The following is a 15,797-nucleotide window of genomic DNA, read 5'->3' on the forward strand; positions in this document are numbered from 1 at the left end:
TGATCATTTGACTATCTACTGTTATGGTAAGTTTAACTTACACAACTCTACACTATTCAACATATTTATCACTGCTGCAGTAGCCCAGGTTATATGGTCAGATTTCCCTAGCTTACTACATTTGGGAAGTGGAAGGAGAAAAGCCCAGGATCCTGTGGAGAATGGTCCTTGCAAAGCTTGATATGGACCTAGAGAAGGAATAAAGCTTATAGTGCTTTGTAAAAGTATGTACTGAGGACCAAGCTGCTGTTTCTAGAATACTTTTAAAATCCAACCCTTTCCAAAGAGCCATAGATGAATCCAAGGCCCTGGCAGAGTGAGCCTTGACCTTGCCTGGAACAGTTTTGTTGTGGTGAGTATAACAAAAGATTAATAGCCTTACACAGCAATATGGAAATAGTCTGCATTACCACAGATTGCCCTTTCTTCTTACCTTCACCAGAAATCAGCAACTGATCCAAATATCTGAAAAAAATTTGCTCTGCCAAGATAGTATCTGAGTTGTCAGTAGACATCTAAGATACAGGGTATCCTGTCTCCCACATTTTTAGGTTCAGGAAAGAAAAGGGGGAGATGAATAGTTTGGCTTAAAGTAAAACTTGGATACCACTTTAGGCATAAAAGAAGGATTAGTTCTCAAAGAAGGAGGGTGGCCTAATGGTTAAGGTGTTTACCTTACAAACACAAGGTGCAGGGTTTGAGTCCCTCACAAGGGATAATTGGCTAGGCTTAAAATGGCTCGCAAGGGCAGTTAGCTTAGTACTAATCTATGAACCTATGAACCTAGTGGAAAATTAAATAGGGTTGATTCACCATAATACCATGCAACTGAGGCACCCTTCTTGCAGAGGTCAGAGCAATCAGTAAAACACTTTTCCATGTTAAGAACCTCAAGTCAGCCAGGTTACCTGATTCAAATGGAGCGTCCTCTTCTGTAACACAAAAGTAATATCCCAAGGAGAGGTCACTGGTTTTCCTGGAGGCCTGTTATGCAAAATCCCTTTCAAAAATATTTTGCCATGAGACTGCAATTAAAAGAGGAGGATCCACTGGCAGATATGCTGAAATGACCGATAAGTGGACATCACTCAAATATTGTAAAACCTGAGAACAGCTAGCCCTGAATGGCTGCCGGTTATGTTGTTGACACCAGCTAGAAAACCTTTTCTGTTTGATAATATATGATTTTCTAGTAGCAGGCTTTCTTGCTTCCATTAGTACCTACTGCAAGTCCTCAGTAAACAAGTTCCTAAAGAGAGTCAGGACCCTATCATCCAAGCAGTCAACTAAAGTTGATTGGGGTTGGAGTTTACCAATCATCGCTGATCTTGTGTGAGTATATCCATTCTGTGAGGAAGCCTGTGGCAATTTCCCCTGACCATTTCCTAAAGAAGGAAGAATCACTGTTGTCTACGCCAGAAGGGAGACAAAACAACAATTTTGGGGGATTCTTTCTTAATCTTCAGAAATATCCTGGATATCAGTTGAGAGAGTGAAAAAGCATACAAGAACATTCTTGACCAAGGAAAAGAAAAGGCATCTGTGTTCCAGGCCTTCTTGCATGAAGTCCTGAAGCAGAATATTGCCAGCAGATTGTTCAGAGAGGAGGCAAGTAGGTCTACTTGAAAAACTCCTCACAGATGGATCAAACCTTGAAAGACCCCCTGATCTAGTTTCCATTGAAGAGGGCTTGGCCTTGTCCTGCTCAACTTACCTGCCATACAGTTTTGCTCTGACAGAACGTAGGATGCCAGTAGAGTACGATTGTGCTGTGAAGCTATATCCCAAGCTAACAAGGCTAGCTTGCAAAAGGGGTATGACAGGGTTCCTCCTTGATTGTTGCTGTACCACATGACAGTGGTATTGTTTGAAACACCCTAAAGAGCTCTCAGGCATGACAGATGTTTCAGAGAGTTGAATGCCTTAATTAGAGCATGCTTCTCTTTGATATGCTCTTGGTTTCCAGCACACCTTGCACTTTTACCCCTCCTGAAACTGTTCCCCAATCAAATCTGAGGCATCTGTGGTGACTGACTGTTTTGGAACAGGGAAGAAGAAGGGGAGACCTGAATTTAAGAATATTTCCAATCTCTACCAAGTGATTTCCCTTCTGCCAAACCCTAGCACTGGAATTTGAAAGGACAACAGATGTTGGTGCTGGAGCCAAGAAACTTCAGATACCACTGTATCCTTCCTCATGTGGAGTCTTTCCAGGGCTATCATGTGAATCACTGATGCCCTGAGACCCAAATCCTGAGGTATACCTTTGCAGTGACCAAAGTCTGAGTGGAGAACCTTAGAAATAGATCTAGATCTTTTATTTCCTGTGGGGGGAGTCAGCTCTTTGAACTAGATGCCTAGCTGACATCCCAGGAACACAATCCTGAGTAAAGGAGTCAAAACAGATTTTTATGATTTCTTGGGATCCCAACTTCTGTAAGAGTTCTCTCACTCAAGTGACTGATTCCTGACACTGAAAAACTCTACAAAATAAGCAAGTTGTTTAAATATGAAAAATGTGGATACCCCATAGCCTGCAATGAGCTATAACTGGAGCTAGACACATTGTGAGCACTCTCTGTGCAGTGGATAGTCTAAATGGTAAGGCAGAGTACTGATAATGTGATCTAATTACACAAGACCTTAAGAAACACCTGAAGTCTGGATAACAGGGATATGGTGATAAGCATCTTTTAAATCTAGTTTTACCAGGAAACTTGAATGAGGAAGAGGTAACAAGTTGTAAAGTGACATTTTGAACTTGGGCACTATCACAGTTATGTTTAGGAAGGAAAGATTCAGAACTAGTCTCCTAGAATTATCTTTCTTTGTCACTAAAAACATCCTTGAATAAAAACCTTTTCCCACCTGGGAAGGAGGAACTGGTTCTATCACTCCCTGGGACAGCATGTGATGAAATACATGTAGAAATAAAAAAAACAAATCTGAACTGGTGGATAGGGGTTGGAAAGGAAGAATTTCCTATCACTGCCATCTGTAACATTGATTAATGATCTTCAGAACCCATTTGTTTAAAACTATCTGTTGCCAAAGTGAAGAGTCAGACTTTCTGGAAGGAAAAAGGGGCCGCCTGGGTGGGAGTGGGGTGGGGGAACAAGGTCCCTTAAATAGCCATTCTTACTTGTTGGACTGTTCTTGGCTTTGTGGGATTCCAGAATTCAATTTGGAAACCCTTTGTCATTTCTTCTTAAACATTTGTTTACCTGCATTTTGTTGAGACTGTTTTTTTTTTTCTGAAATTGGATGAGGGATTAGAGAACCCTTAGAAAACTTGGAAAAGGAGGGCTGACAATTCTTAAGAGATTTCCTGTATCAGCTTACCCCATTCATCACACTTTTTAATCACCTCTGCAGCAGAAGGGCCAAATACTAATTATCCACAAGAGAACTTAGAATCTGATTTTTAACATCATCTGGGAGGTTCTGAAAATGCAAACCTCCTTAAAACAGTACCAGTGACCACAGCCCTGGAAGATGTATCATCTGAGTCATACACACCCTGTAAACAATGAGTAGGGACTTGTACAATAAAAGAAACAAAATTATTTAATGCAGATTTTTCCTCACATGAAGTAACTGCGTATCAAAAATATTCCACATACTTTCACAAATAGTCAGAACAAACTTTAACACATTAAGCTGACAATTCAAAATTCTGAAAATCAAAGTTACAGAAGCATACACATTTTGCCCTTAGTTATCAATAATTTTCACAACCTTATCAGAAAGAGTATTATTTCCTTGATCCAACTATCCTATGTGATGGTCAGCCATGCTTTGGTATGCAAGGAAGTGAGACTCCCCAATTGCCTCCAGAGTGGGACAGTCAGGCATCACCTCAGCGATTCTGCTGTGTGTTTGCAGAGAAGGATCATGGAACCCAAGGTTTGTGGACTACCCATGTATCGGGGGGGGGGGGCATTATAGAGTCCACTACATTCAAGGGGATGTATGCTGCCTCCATATTTCTTGGACTGGATCTGTTGAGATTTTCTAAAGTAGATATTCTTTGCTCCCTTTGGGTTCCTGACAGGCTAAGAATTTCACCCAACAGTAGAGAGGGTTTTGCCTCCCAGCTCACTCTGTTACAGCCTATCATTACCTTTAGACCATACAAGGTGATGTCATTATAAGGGGCATTTAAAGGACTACCCTGAAGAGTTCTATAAATCCTGCAAGCCTAAACCAAGCGTGACACCTCTTGGTGATGCCTGACCCCACAAGCCCTCAATCAGTTTGTTTTGGAGAAGATTTTTCAATGAGGTCAAACGTCAGGTCTATAAATAGGGCACCTGCAAAAAGGCCACTCTCAGAGTTTAGCAGAATGTCATCAGTGAGAGACCAAAGTGCTGTCACAGTACTTCATCCATGCCAGAATCCATGTTGTTGAGAGGACAGCAGGTGGAACTGGTGGATATACAGGGAGAGGTGGGTATAGATTATCTTTTCAAGAAATTTGCCCAGAATTGGAGGATGGGTATTGGGCAGAAGTGACAGGTATCTTTAGGATTTCTTTGCTTTGGGATGAGTTTAGTTAGTGCAGTTTTCCAAACCTGTGGCATGATGTTTTGTGTGAGACAAAGATTATACATGTGGGAGACAGGAAGACATAGATCCTATCTGCAAAGATATATGAACCAGGGTTTTATGTTGTCAGATCCACGAGGGGTGTCAGTGGAAATATTTTCATCTAGAATAAAGACTTCTTTGGGACATATGCATTTGAAGTTGTAGGGGGGGGGGTGGAATGGTGGCAGGGTGGGAAATGCATGATCTGTGGGAGGTCTGGAGTTTATTAATGGAGGATTGCTAAATTCATTAAGAAATTGTGTGGAGAAAGTTTTTGCTGTACCACACTAAGTTGCTGATTTTAGATGGGTATTATGAGGAGCTTTTCTTCCTGTAAGTAGATTAAACTCTTTCCAAAAGTGTTTGGAGGAATGTAAGAGGGTAATTTGCTTCTTTGTTTGGAGATTTATTTTGTGCCTTTTGATGGACTAGGTTACACAAGACTATAAATGGCTTTAGGCCATTCCATAGTACCACTACTGCACTCTTATCATTTTCTGACTGCATTAATAAAAATAGAAACAACAACAAACTCTCCTCTGCACTTTTTATTGACCTCTCAAAATCTTTCAATATGGTTAACCATAACTTACTTTTAGATATCCTTAAATCACTTGCATTAGGCACTCAGGCCATCTAATGGTTCAAGCCTTATCTAGATAATAGAAAACAGGCTGTCCTCTGGGACAATAACTTATCCACTCACCTCCCTGTTTAGCTAGGTGTCCCTCAAGGCTATATCTTGGGTTCCCTCCTTTTCTCTATCTTCACTAATGACCTGAACACAAAGCTCCCTCAAGCCACCTGCATACAATATGCAGATGATTCCACATTAATCTGTACAGCAACCTCTTCAGCAGAACTCCAGGACATCACCCAACAAGTATTCAACTTAGTAGAAAACTGGTTCCTACAACGCTGTCTACTCCTAATCCCTAAGAAAACAAAATGACTGCTTTTTACTCCCACAAAAAAGGTCGCCCCCATTGATTTCACTGTCACTTCCAAAAATGACACAAGTAAGGCTCCTGACCTAACCACAAAACTTTTAGGGGTAACAACTGACCACAACTTCAACTTTGACTCTCACATTAACCTCACTATTAAATCTGTCAACAGGAAACTAGGTTCCCTTTACAGGATTCAACCTTTCCTTACTCCACTAGCCAGAACTACCATTGCCCACACACACCTTATCTCCACTCTCTTATATGCCTCCCCTATTTACACTAATCTATCCAAAAGTAACCTCAGTAAACTGGCTACCTCCTACCAGAATATTGCCAGATTTGCCACTGGCACACCTTTTAGAACCCACCATTGCCAACATCTCAAACTGCCTGGATGGCTAGAACTGCACAATCAGCTCCTTTATCAGCAGCTCACCATCACCCATAAGATTTTGCATCACCCTAACAATACTCCTATACTTTGCACCCTTATCTCTCCCTACAAAAACCTCACAACCCTATGCTCAGCTAACAAACTACTAGTTACCACCCTCAAACCCAACAATAAATCTGGTGACTGTCTCTTTAGAAACTCTGTGGGTAAAGCTTGGAACAAACTCCCCACTGAAGTTTCATCTCTTACCTCGACACCACTCTTCAAGAAGCATATAAAAACTTTCCTGAAAAAGCAATGGCTTTGTCCATGCACTAATCCTGACTAGCATACTTTCTTCTTACCATGTTCACTATCTCTGCTTACTTGCCTCTCTACTTCCTGTATTGGCATCTCCTTATTAAACTAACCCCGAGTCCAAACCTGTGTAGTTCTCCATACTACTTGTGCAGTACCCACTCTTATCTGCTTCTTTCTTTTCTCACTTTTCAGAGTGTATTAATTGAGAGAAAAAAAAACGTATTATTTGCATCCATACTTGGGTCAAAACTTGCCACTTCTTGTATCTGTTGCTTATATAAATTGCTTTTTTAACCTAGCTTGTAAAGATGATCTAGCTCATAGTGTATCTAATTCATAGTGTATTTTTATATGTAAATAGTTGATCTAGTTCAAAGTATACTTCTTAAGCATTTTCCCTTCTTATATAAGCCATTGTTTTTTAAACAGTCTGTTTTTTTAATGTCTGTACGATACTGTTGCTTTTTTATTTCCATATTTGGAGCTTCACTCCCCGGGCTTCTGCTGAAAATGGACATGTATCCAGTTGGACTAGCCCGGTCAACAAATGTAAAATAAAATAAAATAAAATATAAAGGCAGCGTGTTTGTTATTTGTGGGGCTCTGTTTCCATGTGTGCCATGCTTCAGCCATTACAGCTAAAAGATGTTTCAGTTCAGTGGACAGCCATTCAGTTTTGGTAGGTTTACAAAACCTTATGATAAGTGGAAGAATCTGTCATGGAGCTGGAGTAAAAGTCAATTAGGCTTTCAGCTGTTGTATTAGGGTCATGTATGGAGAGTATATAGTTCTTGTTGTGAGCTATGAGAAAGATTCTTCATAGGTTCATAGGTTGGTACTAGGCTATCAGCCCTAGGGCCTATACAAGCCTAGCCATAACAATTCCCTGGCTATTTCTTCCCACACTATTTACTTCCCTGGACCCCTGTCTAGCAGGGCGACTGACATGATCCCCGGGATGAATTTCCTTTTTCCCATCCAATTGTCAAGGTTCCTTTTGAGGCACTCTGTTTGATATGTATGGGCAGTCTATTCCAGAGTCTGGGGAGTCTCTGGGTCAGGAACCTATACCTCCAGCATGTTTTGTTTATTGTGGTGACAAGGTTTACATCCCTGGAGCATGTGGCTCTGAGGGATTGGGATTTCTTTAAGTGTAGCATGTCCAACAGCTCTGGGTTTGACATGGCCTTGTATGTTAAGCAGAGACAGCCTCTGAGTAGACAATATGCGACAGAGTATAGCTGGAGTTTTTTAAGGCGGTCAGTGTAGGGCATCTGCTTTAGGCTTGTGATTCTTTTAGTGAGGTATTTCTGCGGCCTTTCCAGTTGTTGCAGATGTCTTGAGAGGTACATACCAAATGGGGCGTTGTATTCTATAATGGGTCTAATGAGGGATGAGTACAATGGGACAATGACCTCTTTTTCTGGATGAAAAGCCCTTAGTGATGAGGTGTGCTACATAGAAGGATTTCCTGACTGTTGTGGTGATGTGGTTATCGAAGGTGAGACCACTGTCCACCTGTGTCCCTAAGTGTCTTATCACACTTTTGGTGTTTAGTGTACTGCAACCTATGTGGTAATTCACGGGTACATGTTTTTTCCCAAAGGGGATAACTATACATTTCTTGGCATTGAGCTTGAGCCCATGGCTCTGGCACCAAGCATCAGTTTTTGTAAGGCCCTTTTGTAGAGTATCCACATCATTTGGGGATTCAATAATGGCTCCCAGTTTGCAGTCATCTGCGAACTTTGTTAGCCAGAGTCCCTTAGTGTTGGCCTGTACTTCAGAGAAGTAGATGCCAAACAAGAGCGGTCCCAGGACTGAACCCTGAGGTACTCCATTTGTCACTTGTCTGGAGCTGGATTTGGAGTCGGCTACTTTTACAGTGGGGGTTCTGTCAGTAAGCCAGTTGGCAACCCATTGGGTGACGTAGGGATTAATGCCCAGCTTAGTAAGTTTATTTATGATTCCAGAGTGGGGGATGGTGTAAAAGGCCTTGTCGAGGTCTAGATAGGCTGTGTGGACCACCTTACCCTTGTCCTTGGCTCTGGAGACTGTTTCAAAGAAGTCAATCAGGTTCAGGAGACAAGATCGGCCCTTCACAAACCCAAACTGGGTGGGGTCCAGTGTTTGAAGGTTGCCAATGTCTTTTGTCTATATATGTACTGCTCTGGTTTTTGAAGACTTTTAATATTGTGGCATTAAGTAACAACCTCATGGAAAGCCGCAATTGTATTCCTAATAGTCACTATGACTCCACATGTTTTCATGTGTCTTTCTAGTGTGTTGTTGATTAGATCCCTCTGAAACGTCATCATATGTGTCAAGCAATGTATGTGTTTGATCAACAATGTACTTAAAGCATATACTTGCTTCCTTAGATGATGAACTGCCTGGTTATCCTCTGAAGTCTTTCTCTTGGTGACAGTTGACAGAATAAAGGAGTCCATTAGGGGTCCCTTGTTCCAATGTAGTCTGTCTTTAGGAAGCATAAGGATTGTATCTGGTTTCTAAAATACTGGTTCTATCACATCTGGCTCTTTATATACCTGCTGATAAAGTAGGCCTGTCATTATGTGGCCTACTAAAGTTTTTTTCTTTGCAGGGAAGTGGGGGCTGGTGGGACAGGATCCTTTCTGTTGATTCATCTCTAGGATTGGGACTTCTGGAGGAGATGGGGGATCTCAGAAGGCAAATCTAAGTGTTTTCTCTTGCATGCCTCTTCTTTGGAATCATCGGAAGGGAAACATCCAAGCATTCAGGACAGGCCCAAGACCTTCTGGGTTTCGAATGACCTTCTTATGCTTTGCTCCTGGGAGAAAAATTAATATGTCAAAATGCTGAACTAGATGGTGTATATGGGCATGGATGCAATTGTACGTGATTGTTCCAGGACAGAAAACCCCCATACAAGTGGTACAGTGAATTATTTTCTGTTTAAACTGTGAGCTTTGGCCAGCTAAGACCTGCATGCAATCAACTGAACGCATAAGTGAAGTTAAGTAAATTTTTATCTGCACTTTTTTCAAATAATACAAGATTTAAATTAATTTGTTTGTGTTGCATTGAGCAATATCTAGCTGGAAGTTGTGACTCTGTTTTTTCAGTTAAGGCTTGTTAAAAAAACTGTAAAGCCAGTGATAAGTGGGGGTAGTTCACTTCATTATTATTCAGTTTCTGTCTTATACAAGTAGTACAGTGAATTATTTTCTGTTTAAACTGTGAGCTTTGGCCAGCTAAGACCTGCATGCAATCAACTGAACGCATAAGTGAAGTTAAGTAAATTTTTATCTGCACGTTTTTCAAATAATACACGGTTTAAATTAATTTGTTTGTGTTGCATTGAGCAATATCTAGCTGGAAGTTTGGGCTTTGAAACTGCCCGCCCCTCTTGTAAATCTGCACTTGGATACTCATCCTGGGCCCATCTCATTTGCTCACTCAAAAAAAAAAAGAAAAAAATCTTATCTGCTTTTACTGTATATGTGTTTCTTCCTACTTTATTTTGCTTTTGCTTCATCTAAAAAGTACTCAATTGTATTTACTACTGCTTGGTGTAGCTCATTCTAAGCCTTTTAGTTTAAGCACTTGGGCTTCAGACCAGTTGTTTTACATTAAGGAGGTTTGTGGTCTGCACTGCAGTGGCAGAACAGGTAGCTTACATCCTTCTAAGTTGGGAACTGCTGATTGAGGGCTCAGTGTCTGTTATTCTAAAAGTGTATTAATTCTGGTTTAAGTACTTGGGCTTCAGGCCAGTTATTTTACATAAAGAGGGTCCGTGGTCTGCACTCTTGTGGGAGGAGAGGCTGGACTCTGCCCTTCTGAGCTGGGAATTTCTGGTTAAAGGCTTATAGTGCCTGCATATTTGAACTGCTTCTTACTGAAATTGGTACACCTTGTTTGCTGTAGCATAGACTAGATCCAGGCCTGCTGAATCTAGCTTTGTTTGTATAACTTGAACACTAATCCAGGCATTCTATAAAGTATTCAACTGTATTTATTACTGCTTGGTAGTAACTTGATTAAAGTGTAGCTATAATTCTAAGTCTTTTGGATTAAGCACTTGGGCTTCAGACAGACCAGTTGTTTTACATTAGGAAGGTTTGTGGCCTGCACTGTGGTGGCAGGACAGGTAGCTTACATCCTTCTAAGTTGGGAACTGCTGATTGAGGGCTCAGTGTCTGTTATTCTAAAAGTGTATTAGTTCTGGTTTAAGCACTTGGGCTTCAGGCCAGTTATTTTACATTAAGAAGGTTTGTGGTCTGCACTCTTGTGGGAGGAGAGGCTGGACTCTGCCCTTCTGAGCTGGGAATTTCTGGTTAAAGGCTTATAGTGCCTGCATATTTGAACTGTTTCTTACTGAAATTGGTACACCTTGTTTGCTGCAGCATAGACTAGATCCAGGCCTGCTGAATCTAGCTTTGTTTGTATGCTTGTTGTTGTTTGCTTGTTATTTCCCTGAAACGCTAATTCCACCTAAAACACGGCTTTTCAGCGCTTCTGTGGATCCCTAGTGATATCTGCATTGCTTACTGTACTTATTTCCTTGTTTCACTTGAAAGAAAGTTACTGTTTGTCATTTTTGCATTTAAGTTACCTGTAACATATTGCATTTAAGTTACCTGGCACTTGCTCACTAAAGCAATTATATAAGTCAGCACTAAAAAATTAAAAGCACTACACCCTCACAAACTCCCCTTGAGTACCTTGTTCCCCATTGGCCCTTTTTTTCAATTATAAAGGAATTCCCAATACTATTCTAGCATGTCCAAAGGTCAGTTGTCAATCTCCTCTCTGGTCCAGCTGGTGAATCTGGGAATCTTGAGGCAATGTTACAACTGCCTCATGTACATAGACAACCCTCTCCTCCTCCCAACAAATTCCAACACATGTGAGAGATGCAACCATATAGCCAAATTGGAGGCTAAGCTCTCTCAACTCAGTACTGGCGTAACCAGTCAGGAGGAGAAGGAAACCACACTCACTACAATTCCAGTCTCACATAGACCTACCACGACAGCAAACCAAACACATAAACACACAAAAACATACTCGGAGGCTCTAAATAAAAATCTGCCTAAGCAGCAGAGACCGCCAAACCAGACACCCAAGCAACCGCTACCCCAAAACAAAACACGTGCAACACATAGCTCACAAAGTCAGTGTGCCGAACAGTCACAGCCCTTAAGGCTAAACAACACACCTGATACACTTGTAATAGGCGACTCTATCGTTAGGCACACTGACGTCCCGCTCACCAGGCTGAACAAGGAGAAGGTCATGGTGTGCTGCCTGTCGGGCGCTAGGATCCGCCACATAACACAAGCACTCAGGTCACTCCAAGGCAAGTACAAATATGACTCAGTCATTGTCCATGCTGATGTGAATGACCTGAGATGTACCTCCCTGGGCTACATGAAAAGAGACATAGAGGAGCTCTTTGAGCATGTAGCCCAGGCCGGTATGACCCTGACCTTGAGTAGCATCTTACCCTCACCAAGAATGATGCCACAATATGAAGACAAGATGATCAATTTCAACAATTGGCTTAAGTATTGGTGTCATTCAAAGGGGATCCAATGCCTGTCAGCCTGGGATGACATGTTCGACAAGCCACGATGCTTCGCTAGGGACGGCTTGCACCTGTCACCCCTGGGCTTTCGGATATTGGCAAAGGCTCTTGCTACCCCCGTAGTGCCTTTTTTAGGCAAGGCTCAAAAGACAAACCCACCTCCATAGGTATCACAAGGGATAAGAAACTAAGAGTAATGCTACTCAACGCCAGAAGTCTAAACCTCAAGATGCACGCACTCAAAACTCTCCTTAGCATAGAGAACATCGATATCTGTGCAGTAACAGAAACCTGGTTCAAGGCTCCCGAGAGCACCCCAGCACTACCAGGTTATACCTCATACCATGCTTTTCGGCCCCAAAACTTGGACCGAACCACAAAAGGAGGGGGAGTATCAATATTCGTCAAAGATACCCACACCTCCAGGTTGGTGGCACAGCACGAAGCATCAGAGACTATCCATGTGCAACTGTCAGTGGGTAAAACTGCCTCCCAGTTTATAGCCTGCTACAGGCCACCCTCCCAAACCCAGGAACCCCACTCAGCCTTCCTGAGAACACTGGAAAATATGAAGGTCTCTCCAAACACCATTATATTGGGCGACTTCAACTACCCAAACAAAGACTGGGAGCATTACTCTAGCTCCAACACCCTAGCCCAAAGGTTCCTAGAATTTATAAACTCAAATGCTATGGAACAACTTGTTACCAGTCCCACAAGAGGGGAAAACATACTGGACCTGATCATCACTAACATGGGGACTCTATGCTCCAGACCAGAAGTGTATCCCTCACTGGTAAGATCAGACCATAAACAAATCTCACTGGATATTCACATCCCGACCCCACCCCCTGCCCAGAAAACCACAGTGAAAAACTTCTCTAAAGCAAATTACACACTCCTCAAAACCGAGGTGGAATCCTTCAAAGCCCCTGGGTCTGTGGAAAATACGGCCCAGACCGCAGAATCCTTTATAAACGCATTCTATGAACACCTTCAGGAATGCATGGATCATGCAATCCCAAATAAAACCAAGACCCAATCCTCCAAAGGCAGACGTCCTGTCTGGTGGACCCCAGCCATAAACAAACTATACAATAGAAGGAGGAAGCTACTACATGATAGAGCAAAATCCCAAAAAGGGAAGGCATCTCTGATCAGTATTAGCAAAAAACTACAGGCACTCATAAAATCGTCTAAGGCCAGCTTAGAGAGAAAAATTGCACAGGACACTAAGGATAATCACAAGGCTTTCTTTAGTTATGTTAGGAACCTGGGTGGGAATTCCCAGATATGCTCAGAATTAGTCCAAAATGACAAAAAATACACAGAACCCACAGACATTGCCAACATCCTAGCTGACAGATTCAGCGCAAACTCCCCCCCCCCACCAAAAGGGCAAATATCTATCCCAGCAGAGTGCTGCCCCCCTGACATCTCAGATGCTCAGGTAAGAGCCGCCCTCTCCAAAGCAGAAAACACAGCATCAATGGAACCAGACGGTGTCCCGGGTTGTGTCCTACATGAACTCCAAGAAGAGTTAAACCCAAACATAAAACTACTGTTCAATCTCAGCCTTACTACAGGATATGTACCCAAAGAGTGGCGTACAGCAACAGTGGTCCCTCTCCACAAAGGTGGTGCCTCAACGGATCCTGGAAACTATCACCCCATAAGCCTGACTAGCTTGGTCTGCAAAGCTATGGAAAGGATCATCATGGACCTCATAAATAAAGATATTGGGGACCTACAGACACTGGATCCTACCCAGTTTGGCTTTGTTAAGGGAAGATCCTGCCTCTTAAACCTGGTCGATTTCTTTGAAACAGTCACCAAGGCCATTGACGAGGGGAAGGCGGTCCACACAGCCTACCTGAACCTCGCAAAAGCCTTCGATACAATATCCCACTCAGGCATTATAGATAAGCTCACCAGCTTAAATATAAACCCCTATGTCACTAGATGGGTTGCAAACTTGCTCAAGGACAGAACCCACATGGTTAGAATTGCTGGAGCCATATCAGACTCCAAACCAGTTACAAATGGCGTCCCACAAGGCTCAGTCCTGGGACCTCTCTTCTTCGATATATATTTCTCGGAGGTACAGGCCAACACGGAAGGATTGTGGCTGACCAAGTTCGCAGATGACTGCAAACTGGGCGCCATAATCGACTCTCCAGCCGACATAAGCATCCTCCAAAAGGGCCTCATAGAAACAGACAACTGATGCCAGAGCCATGGCCTCAAGCTAAACACCAAAAAGTGTGTAGTCATCCCTTTGGCAAAAACAAAGTGCCCACAAATTACCACATAGGTGGTAATCCATTAAGTACGGAAGAAGTAATTAGGGACCTGGGGACCCAAGTTGATAGCAATTTCTCATTTGACAACCACGTGGCCAAAGTGGTTAGAAAAACATTTTAGATAGCTCACCTAATCATGAAGGGATTCACATCTAGATCAGGGGAGGTCATCGTGCCTCTTTACTCATCCCTCATCAGGCCCATAATTGAGTACAATGCCCCTTTTGGGATGTACCTTACCAGACACCTGCAGCAACTGGAAAGACCCCAAAAGTACCTCACCAAGAAGATCAAAGGGCTCAAACAGATGCCACATGCTGCCCGGTTAAAGAAACTCCAGCTCTACTCAGTGGCATAACGCCTGCTCAGAGGCGATCTGTGCCTGATGTATAAAGCCATGTCCAACCCGGAGTTAATGGACATGCTGCACCTCAGAAAATCCAAATCCCACCGAGGTACGCGCTCGAGAGACTTGAACCTCAGCACTGAAATAAACAGGACATGCTGGAGGGACAGATTCATAACCCAGAGGCTCCCTTCACTCTGGAATAAAATCCCAGCCCAGGTTAGGCAGAGTCCCTCATTGACTCTCTTCAAGAGGAATCTTGATGAGTGGATGGGAGATCATAGGTTTACCCCGGGTATCACTTCTGTGTCACTGTTAGACAGAGGCACAGTATACTAACCTCGAAAAAGGGCATAGCAAAATTAATCTAAAATGGGTGGCGAAAGCCAAACACACTCTGGCTAGGCTTATAAATGCCCTAGGGCAGATAGCCTAGTATGAACCTATGAAGGTTTCCTCAGAACTAGTTCTTTCATCTTGGCAGTCAGCTCCAAAAACAATAGCACTAAAACAGTCAGGGCTATGACCTAGGCTAATATCAGGGTCCACACTGAGGCCACAATACTCACAGCCCTTGGAACCACGGTCTGGGCCAACATTGGCTAGCAGCTACCAAAGAGCTGAAAGATGACTGCATCAATATCATGGATGGTCATGGGGGCATCGGGGCAATCTTGACTTTGATGCATCTCTGCCAACTACCTTGGGCCTAGTGATTTTTGGTACCAATGGAGTCAGTGTCACTGAATTCAAGTGTGCAGATGCCATGGAAAATTCACTGTTGGTGCTGATGACAATGACATAAGCTAAAATGCAGCTCCAATACTCCTGGTGTCAATACTGGGGTGGGGATAGGAGCTGATTAGGTGGAGGACTGGGATTCATCTCTGGCCACCCTAGAAATAGAAGGGGTTGAGATAACATCAAACTCCAGCTGGTTCTTTAGAAAGGCCATCATAATTTTTTCCCAGTTGAAACTATGGAAGAGTTATGAAAAGATCTGGAGGCCTTAACAGAAACATTAGAAACAGGCCCTGAGTGGAGGTATTTTGACAACTCTTGCTCTGAGGAGAAGCTGTCCAGTCTTCTTGTTGGAGCCAAGTTATCCAACAAATGTTTGGGGCTGGTGGGTCCAAGTGGGGACAAAGCCAGGGGTACTGATGATGCCCTGGAAGGTCCTGGATAGCATCTAACCAAGGGTGTTTATCTGGGGAAGATATATCTGTACTAATATTCTTGTTCTCCTTTAACTTTCTCTTTTAGTTTTTCTTTTGTGATTTTTTTATCCTCTTGGGGGGGGGGGTTCACCCTTCAAAAAAAACCCAGAGTATCAATTTATTCC

General features: G+C 42.7%; 1 protein-coding gene across 3 annotated transcripts in view; it reads right to left on the reverse strand.

Moving 5' to 3' along the window:
- CHD5 (chromodomain helicase DNA binding protein 5) overlaps positions 1–15,797 on the reverse strand; it is a 2,140,358-nt gene that overhangs the window by 1,954,963 nt on the left and 169,598 nt on the right. The gene's annotated exons all lie outside the window — the stretch shown is intronic.

This window comes from Protopterus annectens, chromosome 2.part1, assembly GCF_019279795.1.
Source record: "Protopterus annectens isolate FY-2018-M chromosome 2.part1, PAN1.0, whole genome shotgun sequence".
In the NCBI taxonomy this organism is placed as follows: domain Eukaryota; kingdom Metazoa; phylum Chordata; order Ceratodontiformes; family Protopteridae; genus Protopterus; species Protopterus annectens.